Below are 19,505 nucleotides of genomic sequence, written 5' to 3'. Positions count from 1 at the left end.
ATTTAGCTATTCTAACCTATATGTAGTGGTAACTCGTTATAGCTTTAGTTTGCATTTTCATGCTGCCTAAATATGTGAAACATTTCTTCCTGTACTTATTTGCCATTCACATATATTGTTTTGTAAAATTATCTGTTCAAATCCTTTGACCATGTTTTTAGAGTTGGGATCTCACTCTGTTGCCCAGGCTGAAGTGCAGCTGCACTATCATGGCACACTGCCGCCTAGAAACTCTGGGCTCAGGAGATCTTCCTGCCTCAGCCTCTCAAGTCATCATTTGCCCATTTTTTATTAGGTTGTTTGCCTTTGTACTATTGAGTTTTAAGGGTTTTTTATTTATATAAATATAAGGGGTCCAATAGCAGTGTAGTTACATGAATGTATTGTGTAGTGGTGAAGTCTGGGCTTTTGGTATAAACGTCACCTGAATAGTGTACATTGTACCCAGTAGGTAATTTCTCATCCATTGCCTTCCCCCAACTCTCCCACCCTTCTGAGTCTCCAATATCTATCATTCCACACTCTATGTCCATGTATTAAAATATGTATTATTTGGCTCCCATTTATAAGTGAGAACATATGATATTTTGAATTCTGTTTCTGAATTGTTTCACTTAAGGTAATGGTCTCTAGTTCCATTCATGTTGCTGCAAAAAACATGATTCATTTTTATGGCTGAATAACATTCCATTGTGTATATTTGCCACATTATCTTTATGTATTCATCCATTAATGGACACTTAGGTTGATTCATTATCTTTGCAATTGTAAATAGTGCTGTGATAAACATACAAGTGCAGGTATATTTTTGATGTAATGATTTGTTTTCGCTTGTGTAGATAACCAGTAGGGAGATTGCCAGATTAAATGGTGGTTCTATTTGTATTTATTTGAGAAATCTCCATACTGTTTTCCATAGTGGTTGTACTAGTTTACATTCCACCAACAGTGTATAAGTGTTCCCCTTTTCTCCACATCCTTGCCGATATCTGTTAGTTTTCCCTTTTTAATAATAACTATTCAGTCTGGTCTAAGATGATAGATTACTGTAGTTTTAATTTGCATTTCTCTGATGGTAAATGATATTGAGCACTTTTTCATATGCTTACTGGCCATTTGTATGTCTTCTTTTGAAAAGTATCTATTCATGTCCTTCACCTACCTTTTAATGGGGTTATTTATTTCGATTGTTGAGTTGTTTGAGTTACTTGTAGATTCTGGATATCAATTTTCTATTGGTTTCATAGTTTGCAGATATTTTCTCCCATTCTGCAGATTATCTGTGCACTTTGTTGATTATTTCTTTTGCCATGCAGAAGCTTTTTAGTTTAATTACTTTCTATTTGTCTATTTTTGTTGTTGGAGGTGGTGGTGCTTTTGAGATCTTTGTCATGAATTCTTTACCTAGACCAATATCCAGCAGTTTTCTCTAGGATTTCTTCTAGTACTTTTATGGTTTCAGCTCTTACATTTAAGTCTTTGATCCATCTTGAGTTGATTTCTGTATATGGTGAGAGATAGGGGTCCAGTTTCATTCTTCTCAATGTGGCAATCCAAATTTTCCAGCACCATTTATTAAAAAGGGTATCTTTTCCCCAGCATATGTTTTTTTCACCTTTGTCAAAGAACAGTTGGCTATAGATATATGGCTTTATTTCTGAGTTTTCTATTCTGTTTCATTGGTTTATGTCTCTATTTTTATACTAGTATCATGCTGTTTGGGTTGCTATAGCCTTCTAGTATAATTTGAAGTCAGGTAATGCTATGTCTCCAACTTTGTTCTTTTTGTTTAGAATTGCTTTGGCTATTCAGTCTCCCATTTTGATTCCATATGAATTTTAAGATTTTTTTTTCTAATTCCATTAAAATGGCATTGGTATATTGGTATTTTGAAAGCGGTTGGATTGAATCTGTAGTTTTCTTTGGGCAGTATGGTTATTTTAGTGATATTAATTCTTCTGATCAGTTAGCACAAAATATTTTTTATTTGTTTATCTTATATATAGTTTCTTTCATCAGTGCTTTATAGTTTTCCTTGTAGAGATCTTTTACCTCCTTCATTAAATACATCCCTGGGTGTGTGTGTGTGTGTGTGTGTGTGTGTATATATGTGTAGCTATTTACATGGGATTGCCTCCTTAAATTGCTTCTCAGCTTGATTGTTATTGGTGGGTAGAAATGCTAATAATTTTTGCACATGGATGTTGTATCCCAAAACTTTACTGAATATGTTTATCAAATCTAAGAGTTTTGGAGGAATCTTAAGGGATTTTGGTGTAATATAATACCATCTAAGAAGAGAGATAATTTAAATTCCTTTTTTCCAATTTAGATGCCTTTTATTTCTTTCTCTTGCCTGATTGCTCTGCCTAGGACTTTCACTACTATGTTAAATAGAAGTGGTAAAAAGTGGGCATCCTTGTCTTGTTCCAGTTCTTATGGGACTGATTACAACTTTTCTCCATTCAGGATAATATTAGCTATGTGTTCATTGTATATGACATTTATTATTTTGAGGTATGTTTTTTCTGCTTTTTTTCAGTGTTTTTTAAATCATGAAGGATGCAGAATTTTATCAAAACTTTTTCTGCATCTATTGAGATGATCATATAGTATATTATTCTGTTTTCATGCTGCTGATAAAGACATACCTGAGAATGAGTAATTTATAAAGAAAAAGAGGTTTAATAGACTCACAGTTCCACATGGCTGGGGAGGCCTCACAATCATAGTGGAAGGGCGAAAGCACATCTTACGTGGCAGCAGGCAAGAGAGAATGAGAGCTAAGCAAAATGGGAAACTCCTTATAAAATCATCAGATCTTGAGAGATTTATTCATTACTATAAGAACAGTATGGGGAAAACTACCCCATGATTTAATTCTCTTCCACTGGGTCCCTCCCACTCACATAGGAATTATGGGACCTACAATTCAAGATAAGATTTGGGTAGGAACACAGCCAAACCATATCATTCCACCCCTGCTCCCCACAAAATCTCATGCCCTCACATTTCAAAACCAATCATACCTTCCTAACAGTCCACTAAAGTCTTAACTCATTCCAGCATTAACTCAAAAGTTCACAGTCCAAAGTCTTATCTGAGACAAGGCAAGTCCTTTCTAACTATGAGCCTATAAAATCAAAAGCAAGTTAGTTACTTTCTAGATATAATTGGGGTACAGGCATAGGGTAAATACACCCATTCCAAATGGAAGAAATTGCCCAAAACAAAAGGGCTACAGGCCCCATGCAAGTCTGAAATCCAATAGAGCAGCCATTAAACCCTAAGGTTCCAAAACGATCTCCTTTGACTCAATGTGCCACATCCAGGTCACTGATGTGAGAGGTGGGTTCCCATGGTTTTGGGCTGCCCCAGTGGCTTTGCAGGGTACGGCCTCCTTCCTGACTGCTTTCATGGGTTGGCATTGAGTGTCTGTGACTTTTCCAGGTGCACAATGCAAGCTGTCAGTAGATCTACAATTCTGGGTTGTGGAGGATGTAGGCCTTCATCTCACAGCTCCATGAGGCAGTGCTCCAGTAGGAATTCTGCGCGGGGTCTCCAACCCCACATTTAGCTTCTGCACTGCCTTAGCAGAGGTTCTCCATGAGGGCATTGCCCCTGCAGAAAACTTCTTTCTGGACATCCAGGCATTTCCATACATCCTTTGAAATCTAGGTGGAGGTTCCCAAACCTCAATTCTTTACTTCTGCACTTGCAGGCTCAACACCATGTGTAAGCTGCCAAGGTTTGGGGCTTGCACTCTGAAGCCATGCTCCGAGCTATACCTTGGCCCCTTTTAGCCAAGGCTAGAGCAGCTGGGATGCAGGGTACCAAGTCCCTAGACTGCACAGAGCAAGAGGCCCTGGGCCCAGCCCATGCAACCATTTTTTTCTCTTAGGCCTCCAGGCCTCTGATGGGAGGGGCTGCCATGCAGACCTCTGACATGCATGGAGACATTTGCCCCATTGTCTTGGTGATTAACACTTGGTTCCTCTTTACTTATGCAAGTTTCTGCAGCCTGCTTAATTTCTCCTTAGAAATTTTTTTTTTTTAATTTCCTATTAGATTGTCAGCCTGCAAATTTTCGGAACTTTTATGCTCTGTTTCTCTTTTAAAACTGAATGCTTTTAACAGCACCCAAGTCACATCTTGAAAGTTTTGCTGCTTAGAAATTTATTCTGCCAGATACCCTAAGTCATCTCCCTCAAGTCCAAAGTTCAACAAATCTGTAGGGCAGGGACAAAATTCTGCTAGTCCCTTTGCTAAAACATAGCAAGAGTCACCTTTACTTCAGTTCCTGACAAGTTTCTCATCTCCATCTGAGACCACTTCAGCCTGGATTTCATTGTCCATATCATTATCAACATTTTGGTCAAAGCCATTGAACAAATCTCTAGGAAGTTCCAAACTTTCCCACATTTTCCTGTCTTCTTCTGAGCCCTCCAAACTGTTCCAACCTCTGCCTGCTTGTCAGTTCCAAAGTCACTTCCATATTTTTAGATATCTTTACAGCAGTGCCCCACTCTACTCTATTAGTCTGTTTTCATGCTACTGATAAAGACATATCTGAGACTGAGTAATTTATAAAGAAAAAAAGGTTTAATGGACTCATAGTTCCATGTGACTGGGGAGACCTCATAATCATAGTGGAAGGCAAAAGGCACATTTTACATGGCAGCAAACAGGACAGAATGAGAGCCAAGCAAAAGGGAAAGCCCTTTATAAAACCGTCAGATCTTATGATACTTATTCACTACCATGAGAACAGTATGGGGAAAACTGCCCCATGATTTAATTATCTCCCACTGGGTCCCTCCCACAGCATGTAGGAATTATGGGACCTACAATTCAAGATGAGATTTGGGTGGGGACACAGCCAAACCATACAATATAATTTTTATCCTTAATTTTTTTCTGTCGTGAATCACATACATTGATTTGCATATATCAAACCATACATTTATAGTATTCAATATATTACATGAGATAGTTACTATTATAAAATAAGCTTTGTGTTAGATGATTTTGCTTAACCAGAGGCTAATGTTCTGAGCTCATTTAGGGTAGGCTAGGCCAAGCTATAATGTTGGGTGGATTCAGTGTACTAAAGTGCATTTTTGACTTACAATATTTTAAACTTACTATGAGTTTATTGAGATGTAACCCCATCATAAATTGAGGAACATCTGCATATGTGTTCCAAATATTTTCTTGCAGGCTTTGGATTTCCTCTTCATTTTCTTAATGGTATATTTCAAAGAAGAAATTGAGGCCAAGGCAGGTAATTTGACTTGCTTAAAATTTCCCAGTTAAAAATATCAGTGGAATTTGAACTCAATTCTTTTTGTTTTCCAAATCCTACCTCTTAGTCCTTATGTTTTATTACTAAAGAATCATGAAATTATTTATTTATACTAAAATATTTTAATAAATGCCTCTTATTTTGTAGTTTCAGCACTTGAGCAGTGGTTCTATATAAATGAACAACACATGGTCCCCATCTACTTTAAGATCCCAAACAAATATAAGGAAAAATAAAAAATCTAAAAAGGTATGTTGAATGCTATCGTAAAGGTAAATAGCACAGGTAAGGAAAACTATTACTATCTGGGATTGTTGAGGAACTGGTCAAATAGAATTGCCATTTGGTCAGTGTTCAAAAGATACAATGGGTATGGATAGCTGAAAAGAATAGTGTAAACATGGTAAAGCCAGAGAGGTGTGAAAGCAAGTGGTCTCTGCAGAATTGGGACTAAATATTAGATTGCTTGAGAAAGTGGCAAAAAGCACCATTTTAAATATATATTTTGTTCCGATAATATCACATGCTTTGATGCATAGACATTAACCTACTATGAACATTATCTGATTATGATAGAAGCATAGATTTTAAATAGTTATTTGGGCATAAGTTTCAATTACTGGCAAAATGAGAATGAGACTTGTGGTCAGGAAGCAATTGAAAGCTTATTGTAATACAAGAAGAGAAATTAAACTGACAGGAATTGTCCAGGGAAGAGGAAAGGCTGAATTTTAATGAATAATCAATAGTTCAGTTATGGAATATGTATCATCCTCTTCAAGTACAATGAATTGGCCAAATTAAACATAGTTTATTAGATTACTAGCTAGCTGTGAAAAACCCTGAAGGGGAAGAGTACCCAACACTCCACATATTAGGTACTTGGGAATCATTATTATTTTATAACATGGCTGGGCTATAACATTGGCTCAAATGCCAACAAGCTGAAAAGAAGGCGAGAAGGTCTGTAATAAGGAACAAACACAGAAAACTCATATATATATATATATAAAATGAATGTATGACCCAGACAAAAGACAAGGTCATTCTAATATTCTACAATATTGTCAATAGCCAGAACTGTCTTAGGCATTTACATGAGCTGGGCAAAACTGCTGTAATCACTATTAAACAAGGGTGCCGCATGATATGTTCCTTGCCCCACACAGTCCAGTAGACTAATGTGTCCTAACACAGTTAGTCAAAGGTCTTAGAGAGCCAAAGGCTGCATATGTCCTGAGAAAAGTAACCAGAGTATCATTATTTTAGAATTGAAAAACAAATGATAGCATGTTGCATTGGATACACAGACCTAACTTGTGTATCCTCAAGTGGTTTATAAAAATCAATCCAACTAAACATTATAAATTTTCTCGTAAAATTCAGATTTCTGGATTCTCTTGAAATATTAGATGATCCAGTGGTGAAGGGTCTTAATTCTGGTATCACAACAACTGACATGAGCTACACATAGCAATCTTCACCCATCTGTCTGGGCACATACCTCTCATTCATACAATGAAAAACATATTCACAAAAAGATCAAGGTATCACTCATTGTTATCTTCCTGGTCTTCTAAGCATTTGCTTTCATGGTCTCTGATTTAAGGTGCAAGTGAAATCTCAAGTGCCAGAGTATTTCATAGCTGGATCCAATAGAGAAGAAACAATAGGACTCCTAAAGGATGAGTAAAGAAGTTGGAATTACTTATTTTGAAAGATATAATAAGAAGTTTTGAGAAATATCATCAGCATGAAGGCTGACACCTGGAAAAGAAGATCTCAATTGCATTAAGTAGGATTTCTGATGAGGTCCTACCTAAGGCAAAATTACCAAGTGGCCAAATTTTACTTAGTGTCTAAAAAGCCACCTTTCCCTTTGCCCCTTTCTTTCTCTTCAACATTAAGTTATAACATCACATTTTCTGGTCTTTATGTAAAATATGCATATATTTGTATATAATGTATATATTATACATATACATTTACAAAATATCTTCCAAAATATTCTCAGTAGCTAAGAAGAATGGGATTCTATAATTATCTCTGGTTTTAATTATGGGGTACTGTCAAAGGCTTGGGTTTTAGATTCATTTATTCTTTCAACAAATATTTATTTAGTTCCTAAGAATCTAGTCATGGTCAAGGTTCTTTTTTTCTTGAAGCTTAAATTCTAGTAAGGGAATATATGTAATAAAAAATAATAATACAAGTAAATATTTCTGCATATTGATAAGAGTTATGAAGAATAAATGAGTTGTTGGGTTGGAGAGTGGCCAATGGCTATGAACAATGGCCACTTTCTGTGTAGCAAATTTCCCGGTGGAGATACTGTAGCTGGTTTTAAAAATTACTTAAAACACAGTGCCACCCAGCCACCTAGCTAGCAATTTGCTATTTGACTATTTCATATTCAGTATATGTAAGGGTCATCCCAGCAGTTGTAATCTGCCAAGTATTTCTATACAAAGATTTCTAGGATTCAGCATATTTAATTACCTAATTGGAAGCACTCCTTGCATCTAATGGGCATTTTTTTCTTGATACTTTTTTCCCCACGTATCAAAGAAGCCAGCACTTTCTTAAATGTCTAAGGTTTGCTAAGGTCAAAAGGTTATTTTCGAAGCAATGAGTCTATACATTGCTAAGTTTTGTGGTGGAGGAAATAGAAAAAATATATTTTAGAAGGGAATGCAGTATGGTAATCACTCTAGGCAGGCTTAATTATGGAGAAACTAAGAGGTGGGCATGTGGGAGGAGACTTGAAGTTTAATTTAGTCTCTTCCATAATTTTGTCTAAGTTCAGCTCTGTCAATACACTTAGGATATCCTGACTTTGATGCATTCTATCTCTAGGATTAATTTTCCCCTTCCATAGAAGACATAATGTCATTAGAGTAAATCATGACTTCTCATATAATTGCTCATCTACTGATAAGGAAGATAGGGCCATGAGCAAATCGTGCCTTCCCTATCCACTGAGTTGCTGAGTGAAGCCTGATTCTGAAGCTGCATTCAGGTGTTATCAGTGCCTTCTGTTCTTGTAATGTCTCAAGAAAGATTACAACAGAAATCAAGAGAGATCACTAGACATAGCAGCAAAGAGAAAGAGAAAGCATTATTTTAGCTTGTGCACAAGGTAGTCAGCACCACAAAATGAAAAGGGCAGTCTGCTCCCCAAGGGTAGTATGTGGATTTGTTTTATGGGGACTTTCTATAGGGAAGGATTTCATCAGGGCATGTATAGGAGGGTTTTTTCTAGCACTTGTGCAATGACTCTACATGTTTCTTCATACACCACTTGTAATATTACAATTTTAAATCTCCACCGCTGGGTGTGTGACTTTTAGTATTAAAATGAGGGGGAGGGGCAATTATAAGTTAAAGTTTAAGTCTATCTGCACATGTGGAGCCACAGGGAAGTCCTTCGCCCCCTAAAGCAGGAACTTGTGGTTAATAGCTTCTGGGGTTTTTTGTTGCTGATTGGCTGGAAGTTAGGTAAGCTACAGTTTGAATAAAGGGTTTTTGATCTTTTTCTCTAAACCACATCGAAACAGGAAATGAGCCAGTCCGCCTGTCTGGCCTACTCAGTGAGAATAGATTCAGTCATAGATTAGCAATGTCTGCCATAAAAACAGAAATAACAGCAAACCTATGAGGGCTTGGGACATAGAGTTGTGGCAAAATGAACTAAAAATGATTTATCAAAATGCTAGCTTTGGAGCTTCTTGACTTATAGATAAGCAGGAATAATAGGCTAAGCATGTTCCCAGACCAATTTCCCAGGATACTTGGTAGATCCTGGAACAGGCTTTTCATGTAGAAAAGCAGATAGGACTGAGAGGTGGCCGCCCTGGGGTGGGAGGGGCCCTGTCCTCAAATTTGTCTCACTCCAAACTTGTCAGAAGTCAAAAATCCATGCTTGAAATAACAAGTTTTCAGGGTGTATAGAGGGTTAATTAACTCATCCATTGTTTTCAGTGGAAGCAGATGGAAATCACACAAATAGAATCCTATTTAGGCTGTGCTAGAAACGAATTGCAGCCTGGCAGCAAGCCCTGTACCTTTAAGAGACGTGAGCCTTGTTTCCCTTTATTATTCTTAATTTTTCATCAACGATCTCAACATGTCTAGTTTTTTTTGTGTGTGTGTGTTTTTTTTTTTTTTTTTTTTTTGAGACAGAGTCTTGCTCTGTCACCCAGGCTGGAGCTCCACCTTCTGGGTTCATGCCGTTCTCCTGCCTCAGCATGGGTAGCTGGGACTACAGGCGCCCACCACCACACCCAGCTAATTTTTTGTATTTTTAGTAGACAGGGTTTCACTGTGTTAGCCAGGATGGTCTCGATCTCCTGACCTTGTGATCCGCCCGTCTCGGCCTCCCAAAGTGCTGGGATTACAAGCGTGAGCCACCGCGCCTGGCCAACAATGTCTAGTTCTTAATATGTAAATGAATATTCATAGAGAGGCTGCCAGGTAGATGTTAGGCATTTTTATGAGTAACTGATAACAAATAATAGATGATGTTGAAGTCTGGATAGCAAAGAAAGTCTTCTGTGACATTCAGGCAGTTCAGCAAGAAGATGCAATGAGTAAAAACAGTTTTTAAAAATTGTTATATAATAGGCATTAATTTTAAGTAAACTCTATTTTAGAATAGGTTTACAAAAATTGGTGAATGTGGTGTAAGAGAATTCCCATATACTCTAGTAAACCCATTTGGACATTTTACATTAACGTGGCGCATGTTTCATAGTTAATGAACTCAGTGATACATTATTAACTAAAGTCCATACTTTATTCTGATTTTCTTAGTTTTTACTTAATGGCCTTGTTCTTTTCCAGGATCCTATCTAGGATATCATATTATATTTACCTGTCTTATCTCATACTGTTCTTGGCCGTGACAGTTTTCCAGGCTTTTGTTGTTTTTGATGATTTGGACCACTTTGAGGGGTACTAGCCAGGTATTTTGTAGAATGTCTGTTAATGGAGATGTGATTGATATTTTTCTCATGATTAGACTGGGTTTATGGTTTTGAGAATACTACAGAGGTAAAGTGCCATTCTCAGTGCATCACATGGGGGGTACATACTATAAACATGATTTATGGCTATTAATATTATTTTTGATCATCTGACTGAGGTAGTATTTGTCATGTTTTTCCATTGTAAAGTTACTTTGTAAATCGAAAATAAAATGCTGAGCCCCTTTGACCATCTATATGGACCCCTTCTCTTGGCCTAGGGCATTCCAAAGTTAGCCTGGAAATCTCACTCAGCCCATGATGGAAAGGGGGAGTTGGACATGCCTCATTATGCCCACCTCCCTTTTGGAATTCAGGCCCAGCTGACTGACATTAGCATCAACACAGACCTTAACACTGATAAAACAGACTCTTTAAGTGTGATAAGAAACATTTACAATCAATTCTCTGAAGTCTGCAACATGGAGTGTTCACTTGCATGTTAGAACCTTGGTCTCTACAACCCCTTATCTTAACCCAGACATTCCTTTCTATTGAGTCTAAGTCTCTAGACAATAACTTAACTCTCAGCCAATTGCCAGTCAGAAAATCTTTGAATCTACCCATAACCTGGAAGCCCCCACTTCCAGTTGTCCCACCATTTTGGACCAAACCAATGTACATCTAACATGCATTGACTGATGTCTTATGTCTCCCTAAAACGTATGAAACCAAGTTGTAGCCTGATTACCTTAGGCACATGTTCTCAGGATTTCCTGAGAGCTGCGTTGTGGGCCATTGGTCACTCATATTTGGCTCAGACTAAACTCTTCAAATACTTCACAGAGTTTTACGCTTTTTATCAACACTTTTTCATATCATCCTTTCTGTACAGGAGTCACTATATGTAGGACACACTTAAGGAGCGGGAGCTATATTTCATCTTTCTGAGACTGGAGTATCTACCTATTCACAATTATGCTGTGTAGATGTGTCTATTCTTCCCTCATTTATTAATGTGTTAATTCAATCATTTATTTACATCTGTATGGAATCATTGTTTTTCTTTTAATATATGTTATATAATCCATACAATATTGTACTATTTCTTTTCTTGCTCAAATTGTTCCAATATTGGCCATTGGGATAACGTTTAGTTGAGCCCTATGTCACTTTAACATTCACCTATCACATGTCATGGGGTTCAGGACACATTACCCCAAAATATGACCTTGGCATTTGAGAAACAAGCAGAAGTAGGAGGATCACTCTCATCTTCCCGCCTTTCTTCTCTTCTGCATCAGATCATAAAAGCTTCCTCCAGAGGCATCTCCTTAAGCTTGGTCCTGAGGTCCAGAAACATCCTGTCCTTGAAGACACAGAGACACTAAGAAGAATCTGAAGTTAGGCCTTGCTAAATTCAGTCCGATTTATTACCATAAGGTCATCCCTCCGCCTTGTTTAACTATACTTCTGCACAGGTTTCCACTCTTTAAACCTAAGCATAAAAATACACAAATTTCCGTGTTTCTTTGGGTCTTCATTTCTGAAGGGTCATTCTCGAGTCATGTACAAAAAGTTAACTTATGTGCTTTTCTCTTGTTAATCTGTCTTTTGTTATAGGCACTCCAGGCATAAACCTCACAATAGGTGAGAAGAAGATATTTCTTTTTCTTCCCTACGTGTGTGTGTGTGTGTGTGTGTGTGTGTGTGTGTGTATGTGTGCCACTTCTTTACTGCTCCAGGCTTATCTTGTATATTTTCTCTCCCAGTCCGAGAATTGACATTTCTTTAAGGAGTCCTACCTAAAAGGTATGTATTTTTATTGGAGAATGGTATTAAAACCAAGATAAAGGCACTGGGTGTGCTCATTGCTACTGATTTGCATTTCTCTGATGACCAGTGATGATGAGTATTTTCTCATGTGTCTGTTGGCTGCATAAATGTCTTCTTTTGAAAAGTGTCTGTTCATATCCTTTGCCCACTTTTTGATGGGGTTGTTTGATTTTTTCTTATAAATTTGTTTAAGTTCTTTGTAGATTCTGGATATTAGCTCTTTGTCAGATGGGTAGATTGTAACAATTTTATCCCATTCTGTAGGTTGCCTGTTCACTCTGATGGTAGTTTCTTTTGCTGTGCAGAAGCTCTTTAGTTTAATTAGATCCCATTTGTCAATTTTGGCTTTTGTTGCCATTGCTTTTGGTGTTTTAGTCATAAAGTCCTTGCCCATGCCTATGTCCTGAATGGTATTGCCTAGGTTTTCTTCTAGGGTTTTTAATGGTTTTAGGTCTAACATGTAAGTCTTTAATCCATCTTGAATTAATTTTTGTATGAGGTGTAAGGAAAGGATTCAGTTTCAGCTTTCTACATATAGCCAGTTTTCCCAGCACTATTTATTAAATAGGGAATCCTTTCCCCACTTCTTGTTTTTGTCAGGTTTGTCAAAGATCAGATGGTTGTAGATGTATGGTGTTGTTTCTGAGGCCTCTGTTGGTCTATACCTCATTGGTCTATATCTCTGTTTTGGTAACAGTAGTATGCTGTTTTGGTTACTGTAGCCTTGTAGCATAGTTTAAAGTCAGGTAGCATGATGCCTCCAGCTTTGTTCTTTTTGCATAGGATTGTCTTGGCAATGTGGGCTCTTTTTTGGTTCCATATGAACTTTAAAGTAGTTTTTTCCAATTCTGTGAAGAAAGTCATTGGTAGCTTTATGGGGATGACATTGAATCTATAAATTACCTTGGGCAGTATGGCCATTTTCACAATATTGATTCTTCCTATCCGTGAGCATAGAATGTTCTTACATTTGTTTGTGTCCTCTTTCATTTCGTTGAGTGGTCGTTTGTAGTTCTCCTTGAAGAGGTTCTTCGCATCCCTTGTAAGTTGGATTCCTAGGTATTTTATTGTCTTCATAACAATTATGAATGGGAGTTCACTCATGATTTGGCTCGCTGTTTGTCTGTTATTGTTGTATAAGAATGCTTGTGATTTTTGCACATTGATTCTGTATCCTGAGACTTTGCTGAAGTTGCTTATCAGCTTAAGGAGACTTTGGGCTGAGATGATGGGGTTTTCTAAATGTACAAATCATGTCATCTGCAGACAGGGACAATTTGACTTCCTCTTTTCCTAATTGAATGCCCTTTATTTCTTTCTCTTGCCTGATTGCCCTGGCCTGAACTTCCAACTCTATGTTGAATAGGAGTGGTGAGAGAGGGCATCCCTGTCTTGTGCCAGTTTTCAAAGGGAATGCTTCCAGTTTTTGCCCATTCAGTGTAATTCTGCCTGTGGGTTTGTCATAAACAGCTCTTATCATTTTGAGATACATTCCATCAATACCTAGTTTATTATTGAGAGTTTTTAGCATGAAGGGCTGTTGAATTTTGTTGAAGGACTTTTCTGCATCTATTGAGATAATCATGTAGTTTTTGTCTTTGGTTATGTTTATGTGATGGATTATGTTTATTGATTGGCATATGTTGAACCAGCCTTGCATCCCAGGGATGAAGCCAACTTGATCTTGGTGGATAAGCTTTTTGATGTGCTACTGGATTTGGTTTGCCAGTATTTTATTGAGGATTTTCACATCGATGTTCATTAGGGATATTGGTCTAAAATTCTCTTTTATTGTTGTGTCTCTGTCAGGCTTTGGTATCAGGATGATGCTGGCCTTATAAAATGATTTACCAAGGATTCCCTCTTTTCCTATTGATTGGAATAGTTTCAGAAAGAATGGTGCCAGTTCCTGGTGCCAGTTCCTCTTCGTACCTCTGGTAGAATTTGGCTGTGAATCCGTCTGGTCCTGGATTTTTTTTTATTGGTAGGCTATTGATTATTGCCTCAATTTCAGAGCCTGATATTGGCCTTTTCAGAGATTCAATTTCTTCCTGTTTTAGTCTTGGGATGGTGTATGTGTCCAGGAATTTATCTATTTCTTATAGATTTTTTTTTTTTTTTGAGGTGGAATCTCACTCTATTGCCCAGGCTGGAGTGCAGTGGCCGGATCTCAGCTCACTGCAAGCTCCGCCTCCCGGGTTTACGCCATTCTCCTGCCTCAGCCTCCAGAGTAGCTGGGACTACAGGCGCCCGCCACGTCGCCTGGCTAGTTTTTTGTATTTTTTAGTAGAGACAGGGTTTCATCGTGTTAGCCAGGATGGTCTCGAGCTCCTGACCTCGTGATCCGCCCGTCTCGGCCTCCCAAAGTGCTGGGATTACAGGCTTGAGCCACCGCGCCTGGCCTATTTCTTCTGGATTTTCTAGTTTATTTGTGTAGAGGTATTTATAGTACTCTCTGATGGTAGTTTGTATTTCTGTGGGGTCAGTGGTGATATCCCCTATATCATTTTTTATTTGATTCTTCACTCTTTTCTTCTTTATTAGTCTTGCCAGTAGTCTGTCAATTTTGTTGATCTTTTCAAAAAAACCAGCTCCTGGGTTCATTGATTTTTTTCCAAGGGTTTTTTGTGTCTCTATCTCCTTCAGTTCTGCTCTGATCTTAGTTATTTCTTGCCTTCTGCTAGGTTTTCAATTTGTTTGCTCTTGCTTCTCTAGTTCTTTTAATTGTGATGTTAGGGTGTTGATTTTAGATCTTTCCTGCTTTCTCTTATGGGCATTTAGTGCTACAAATTTCCCTCTACACACTGCTTTAAATATGTCCCAGAGATTCTGGTATTATGTGTCTTTGTTCTCATTGGTTTCAAAGAACATCTTTATGTCTGCCTTCATTTCATGATTTACCCAGTAGTCATTCAGGAACAGGTTGGTCAGTTTCCATGTAGTTGTGTGGTTTTGAGTGAGTTTCTTAATCCTGAGTTCTAATTTGATTGCACTGTGGTCTGAGAAGACAGTTTGTGGTGATTTCTGTTCTTTTACATTTGCTAAGGAGTGCTTTACTTCCAACTATGTGGTCAATTTTGGAATAGGTTCAATGTGGTGCTGAGAAGAATGTATATTCTGTTGATTTGTGGTGGAGAGTTGCGTAGATGTCTGTTAGGTCTGCTTGGTGCAGAGCTGAGTTCAAGTCCTGGATATCCTTAATAACCTTCTGTCTCGTTGATCTGTCTAACATTGACAGTGGGGTGTTAAAGTCTCCCATTATTATTGTGTGGGAGTCTAAGTCTCTTTTTAGGTCTCTCAGGACTTGCTTTATGAATCTGGGTGCTCCTGTATTGGGTGCATATATATTTAGGATAGTTAGCTCCTCTAGTTGAATTGATCCTTTTACCATTATGTAATGGCCTTGTTTGTCTCTTTTGATCTTTGTTGATTTAAAGTATGTTTTATCAGAGACTAGGACTGCAACCCCTGCCTTTTTTTTTTTTTTTTTTTTTTTTGCTTTCGGTTTGCTTGGTAGATCTTCGTGTATCCCTTTATTTTGAGCCTATGTGTGTCTCTGCATGTGAGATCGGTCTCCTGAATACAGCACATTGATGGGGCTTGCTTCTTTATCCAGTCTGCCATTCTGTGTCTTTTAATTGGGGCATTTAGCCCATTTACATTTAAGGTTCATACTGTTATGTGTGAATTTGAACCTGTCATTATGATGTTAGCTGGTTGTTTTGCCTATTAGTTGATGCAGTTTCTTCCTAGCATAGATGGTCTTTACAATTTGGCATGTTTTTGCAGTGGCTGGTACCAATTGTTCCTTTCCAAGTTTAGTGCTTTCTTCAGGAGCTCTTGTGAGGCAGGCCTGGAGTTGACAAAATCTCTGAGCATTGCTTACCCGTAAAGGATTTTGTTTCTCCTTCACTTATGAAGCTTAGTTTGGCTGGATATGAAATTCTGGGTTGAAAATTCTTTTCAATAAGAATGTTGAATATTGGCCCCCATTCTCTTCTGGCTTTTAGGGTTTCTGCTGAGAGATCCGCTGTTAGTCTGAGGGGCTTCCCTTTGTGGGTAATCCAACATTTCTCTCTGGCTGCCTTAGCATTTTTTCCTTCATTTCAACCTTGGTGAATCTGACAATTATGTGTCTTGGGGTTGCTCTTCTCAAGGAGTATCTTTGTGCTGTTCTCTGTATTTCCTGCATTTGAATGTTGGCCTGCCTTGCTAGGTTGGGGAAGTTCTCCTGGATAATATCCTGAAGAGTGTTTTCCAACTTGGTTCCATTCTCCCCGTCACTTTCAGGTACACCAATCAAATGTAGATTTGGTCTTTTCACATAGTCCCATATTTCTTGGAGGCTTTATTTGTTTCTTTTACTCTTTTTTCTCTAAACTTCTTTTCTTGCTTCATTTCATTAATTTGATCTTCAACCACAGATACCCTTTCTTCCACTTGATCGAATCAGCTACTGAAGCTTGTGCATGTGTCATGTAGTTCTCATGCCATGGTTTTCAGCTCCATCAGGTCATTTAAGGTCTTCTCTATACTGTTTATTCTAGTTAGCCATTCGTCTAATCTTTTTTCAAGGTTTTTAGCTTCCTTGCAATGGGTTTGAACCTCCTCCTTTAGCTTGGAGGAGTTTGTTATTACCAACTTTCAGAAGCCTACTTCTGTGAACTTATGATTCTCCATCCTGCTTTGTTTCATTGCTAGCGAGGAGCTGTGATCCTTTGGAGGAGAAGGGGTGCTCTGGTTTTTACAAATTTTAGGTTTTCTGCTCTGATTTCTCCCCATCTGTGTGCTTTTATCTACCTTTGGTCTTTGATGATGGTGAACTACAGATGGGGTTTTGGTGTGGATGTCCTTTTTGTTGATCTTGCTGCTATTCCTTTCTGTTTGTTAGTTTTCCTTCCAACAGTCAGGTCCTTCAGCTGCAGTTCTGTTGCAGTTGGCTGGAGGTCCACTCCAGACCCTGTTTGCCTGGGTATCACCAGCAGAGGCTGCAGAACAGCAAATATTGCACAACAGCAAATATTGTTGCCTGATCCTTCCTCTGGAAGCTTCATCTCAGAGGGACACCTGGCTGTATGAGGTGTCAGTCCCTACTGGGAGGTGCCTCCAAGTTAGGCTGCATGGGGGTCAGACACCCACTTGAGGAGGCAGTCTGTCCGTTCTCAAAGCTCAAACACCATCTGGGAGAACCATTGCTCTCTTCAGAGCTGTCAGACAGGGACATTTCAGTCTGCAGAAGTTTCTGCTACCTTTTGTTCAGCTATGCCCTGTCCCTGGAGGTGGAGTCTACAGAGACAGGTGGGCCTTGTTCAGCTGCGGTGGGTTCCACCCAGTTCGAGCTTCCAGACTGCTTTGTTTACCTACTCAAGACTCATCAATGGCAGACGCCTCTCCCCCAGCCAGGCTTGCTGCCTTGCAGTTCTATCTCGGACTAGCAATGAGCAAGGCTCTGTGAACGTGGGACCCACTGAGTCAGGCACGGTATATAATCTTCTGGTGTGCCCTTTGCTAAGACCATTGGAAAAGTGAAGTGTTTAGGTGGCAGTGTCCCAATTTTCCCAGTACAGTCTGTCACGGCGTCTCTTGGCTAGGAAAGGGAAATTCCCCGACCCCTTGTGCTTCCCTGGTGAGGTGATGCCCTGCCTTCCTCGGTTTGCCCTCCGTGGGCTGCACTCACTTTCTGACCAGTCCCAATAAGGTAAACCAGTTCCCTCAGTTGGAAATGCAGAAATCACCCATCTTCTGCATCAATCACGCTGGGAGCTGCCGACCAGAGCTGTTCCTATTCAGCCATCTTGGAACAGAACCCAATATAGTACACTTTAGCTTCTCAAAGTACTATAACTTTGTTTCTTATTTTACTCTCAGAACCATCCTGTGAGATAAGATAAATCTTATATACTTTCACTTTACAAATAAGGAAATTCAGGGACAGAATGTAAGCAGCTAGCACAAACCCATCCTTTTTAGCAGTGGAAATAAAGCAAAAAGCTAGGTTTCTCTATTCTAGATTTTTTTCACTGCCTACTCCAGGGTTTCGCAACCTTAGTACTACTGACATTTTAGGCCAGATCATTCTTTGTTGTGGGACATGTCCTGCAGCTGTACCATACATTGTAGGATGTTTAGCAGCATCCCTGGCCTCTACCCAATGAATGCCAGGAGCAAACTTCCCCTCCCCAAATTGTGACAGCAAAAATGTCTCAAGACATTTCCAAATGTCCCCTGGGGAACAAACTTGCTCTCTTTAGAGAACTACTAGCTTTAGTACATAATCCACTTTTAAGCAATGAAGGCAGAGATGCCTTGCCTCCAAACTTCAGTAATGTGGATATCAAATATCTAAAAATTTTTAATCTATGTTTTAAAATAATGTATTAGAAATGTGTTGATATGAGTTATCTTTGTGTCCTCACCCAAATCTCACCATGAATTGTAATGCCCAGGAGTTGAGGGAAGGTCTTGGTGGGAGGTGATTGGATCATGAGGACAGTTTCCCCCATGCTGTTCTCGTGATAATGAGGGAGTTTTCAGGAGATCTGATGGCTTAAAAATGGCAATTTCTCCTGCTTTCTTTTGTTCCCATGGAAGATATGCCTTGCTTCCCCTTTGCCTTACACCAAGATTGCAAGCCCCCTGCGGCCTCCCTAGCCATGTGGAACTGTGAGTCAATTAAACCTATTTTCTTTATTAATTACCCAGTCTTGGGTATCATCTTTATAGCAGTGTGAAAATGGACTAATACATATGTTATAGCTTATTATATCATTCACTAAATTGCAGATGTATTTGTTTAAGAAATAGGGCACCATTTGCAACAGTAATTTAAAGTAGAAATCCCAAAAGTGCTGATTTTATGATTATAAATTAGTATAGAATAAAGTTCACTCAGATTACAGGATATAGATACTAGGATTTTAGTCAAGATCAAATCATTGAATGGGAAGGCACTGTTCTCTGTGGTCATTTTAATTATATGTTTTAGTCAATTACATAAGCAGTACTGTAGAATTACTTAAGCATTTGACAAAGGTAAAGAAATGACTACAGTGTTTTTTTAAATGACAACACATTTGCACATTCCAGATTTCACTTTTCCACGTTCACTTTTAATCTCACACATTTACATTTATGATTTTTACATAACAGTAATTGTAGGGTATAATTTGTATCTTTTTTAACATAAAATTATATCATAAACATTTTCCTGTTGCTACAGAATGTGCATAATTATCATTTAATGCCTACATAATATTCTATGTAATTGGTAAACCATAATTCATTTAACTGTTCTCCTATTGCTGTGTATTTAGGTTGTTTTTGCTATCACAAATAACACTGCTACAATCATCTTTGTGATTATTAAATTATATTACTTTTGGAGACAGATTCACAGGAAT

The sequence above is a fragment of the Macaca mulatta genome, chromosome 1 (assembly GCF_049350105.2).
Source record: "Macaca mulatta isolate MMU2019108-1 chromosome 1, T2T-MMU8v2.0, whole genome shotgun sequence".
NCBI lineage: Eukaryota > Metazoa > Chordata > Mammalia > Primates > Cercopithecidae > Macaca > Macaca mulatta.
This window is presented reverse-complemented; position numbering follows the sequence as displayed.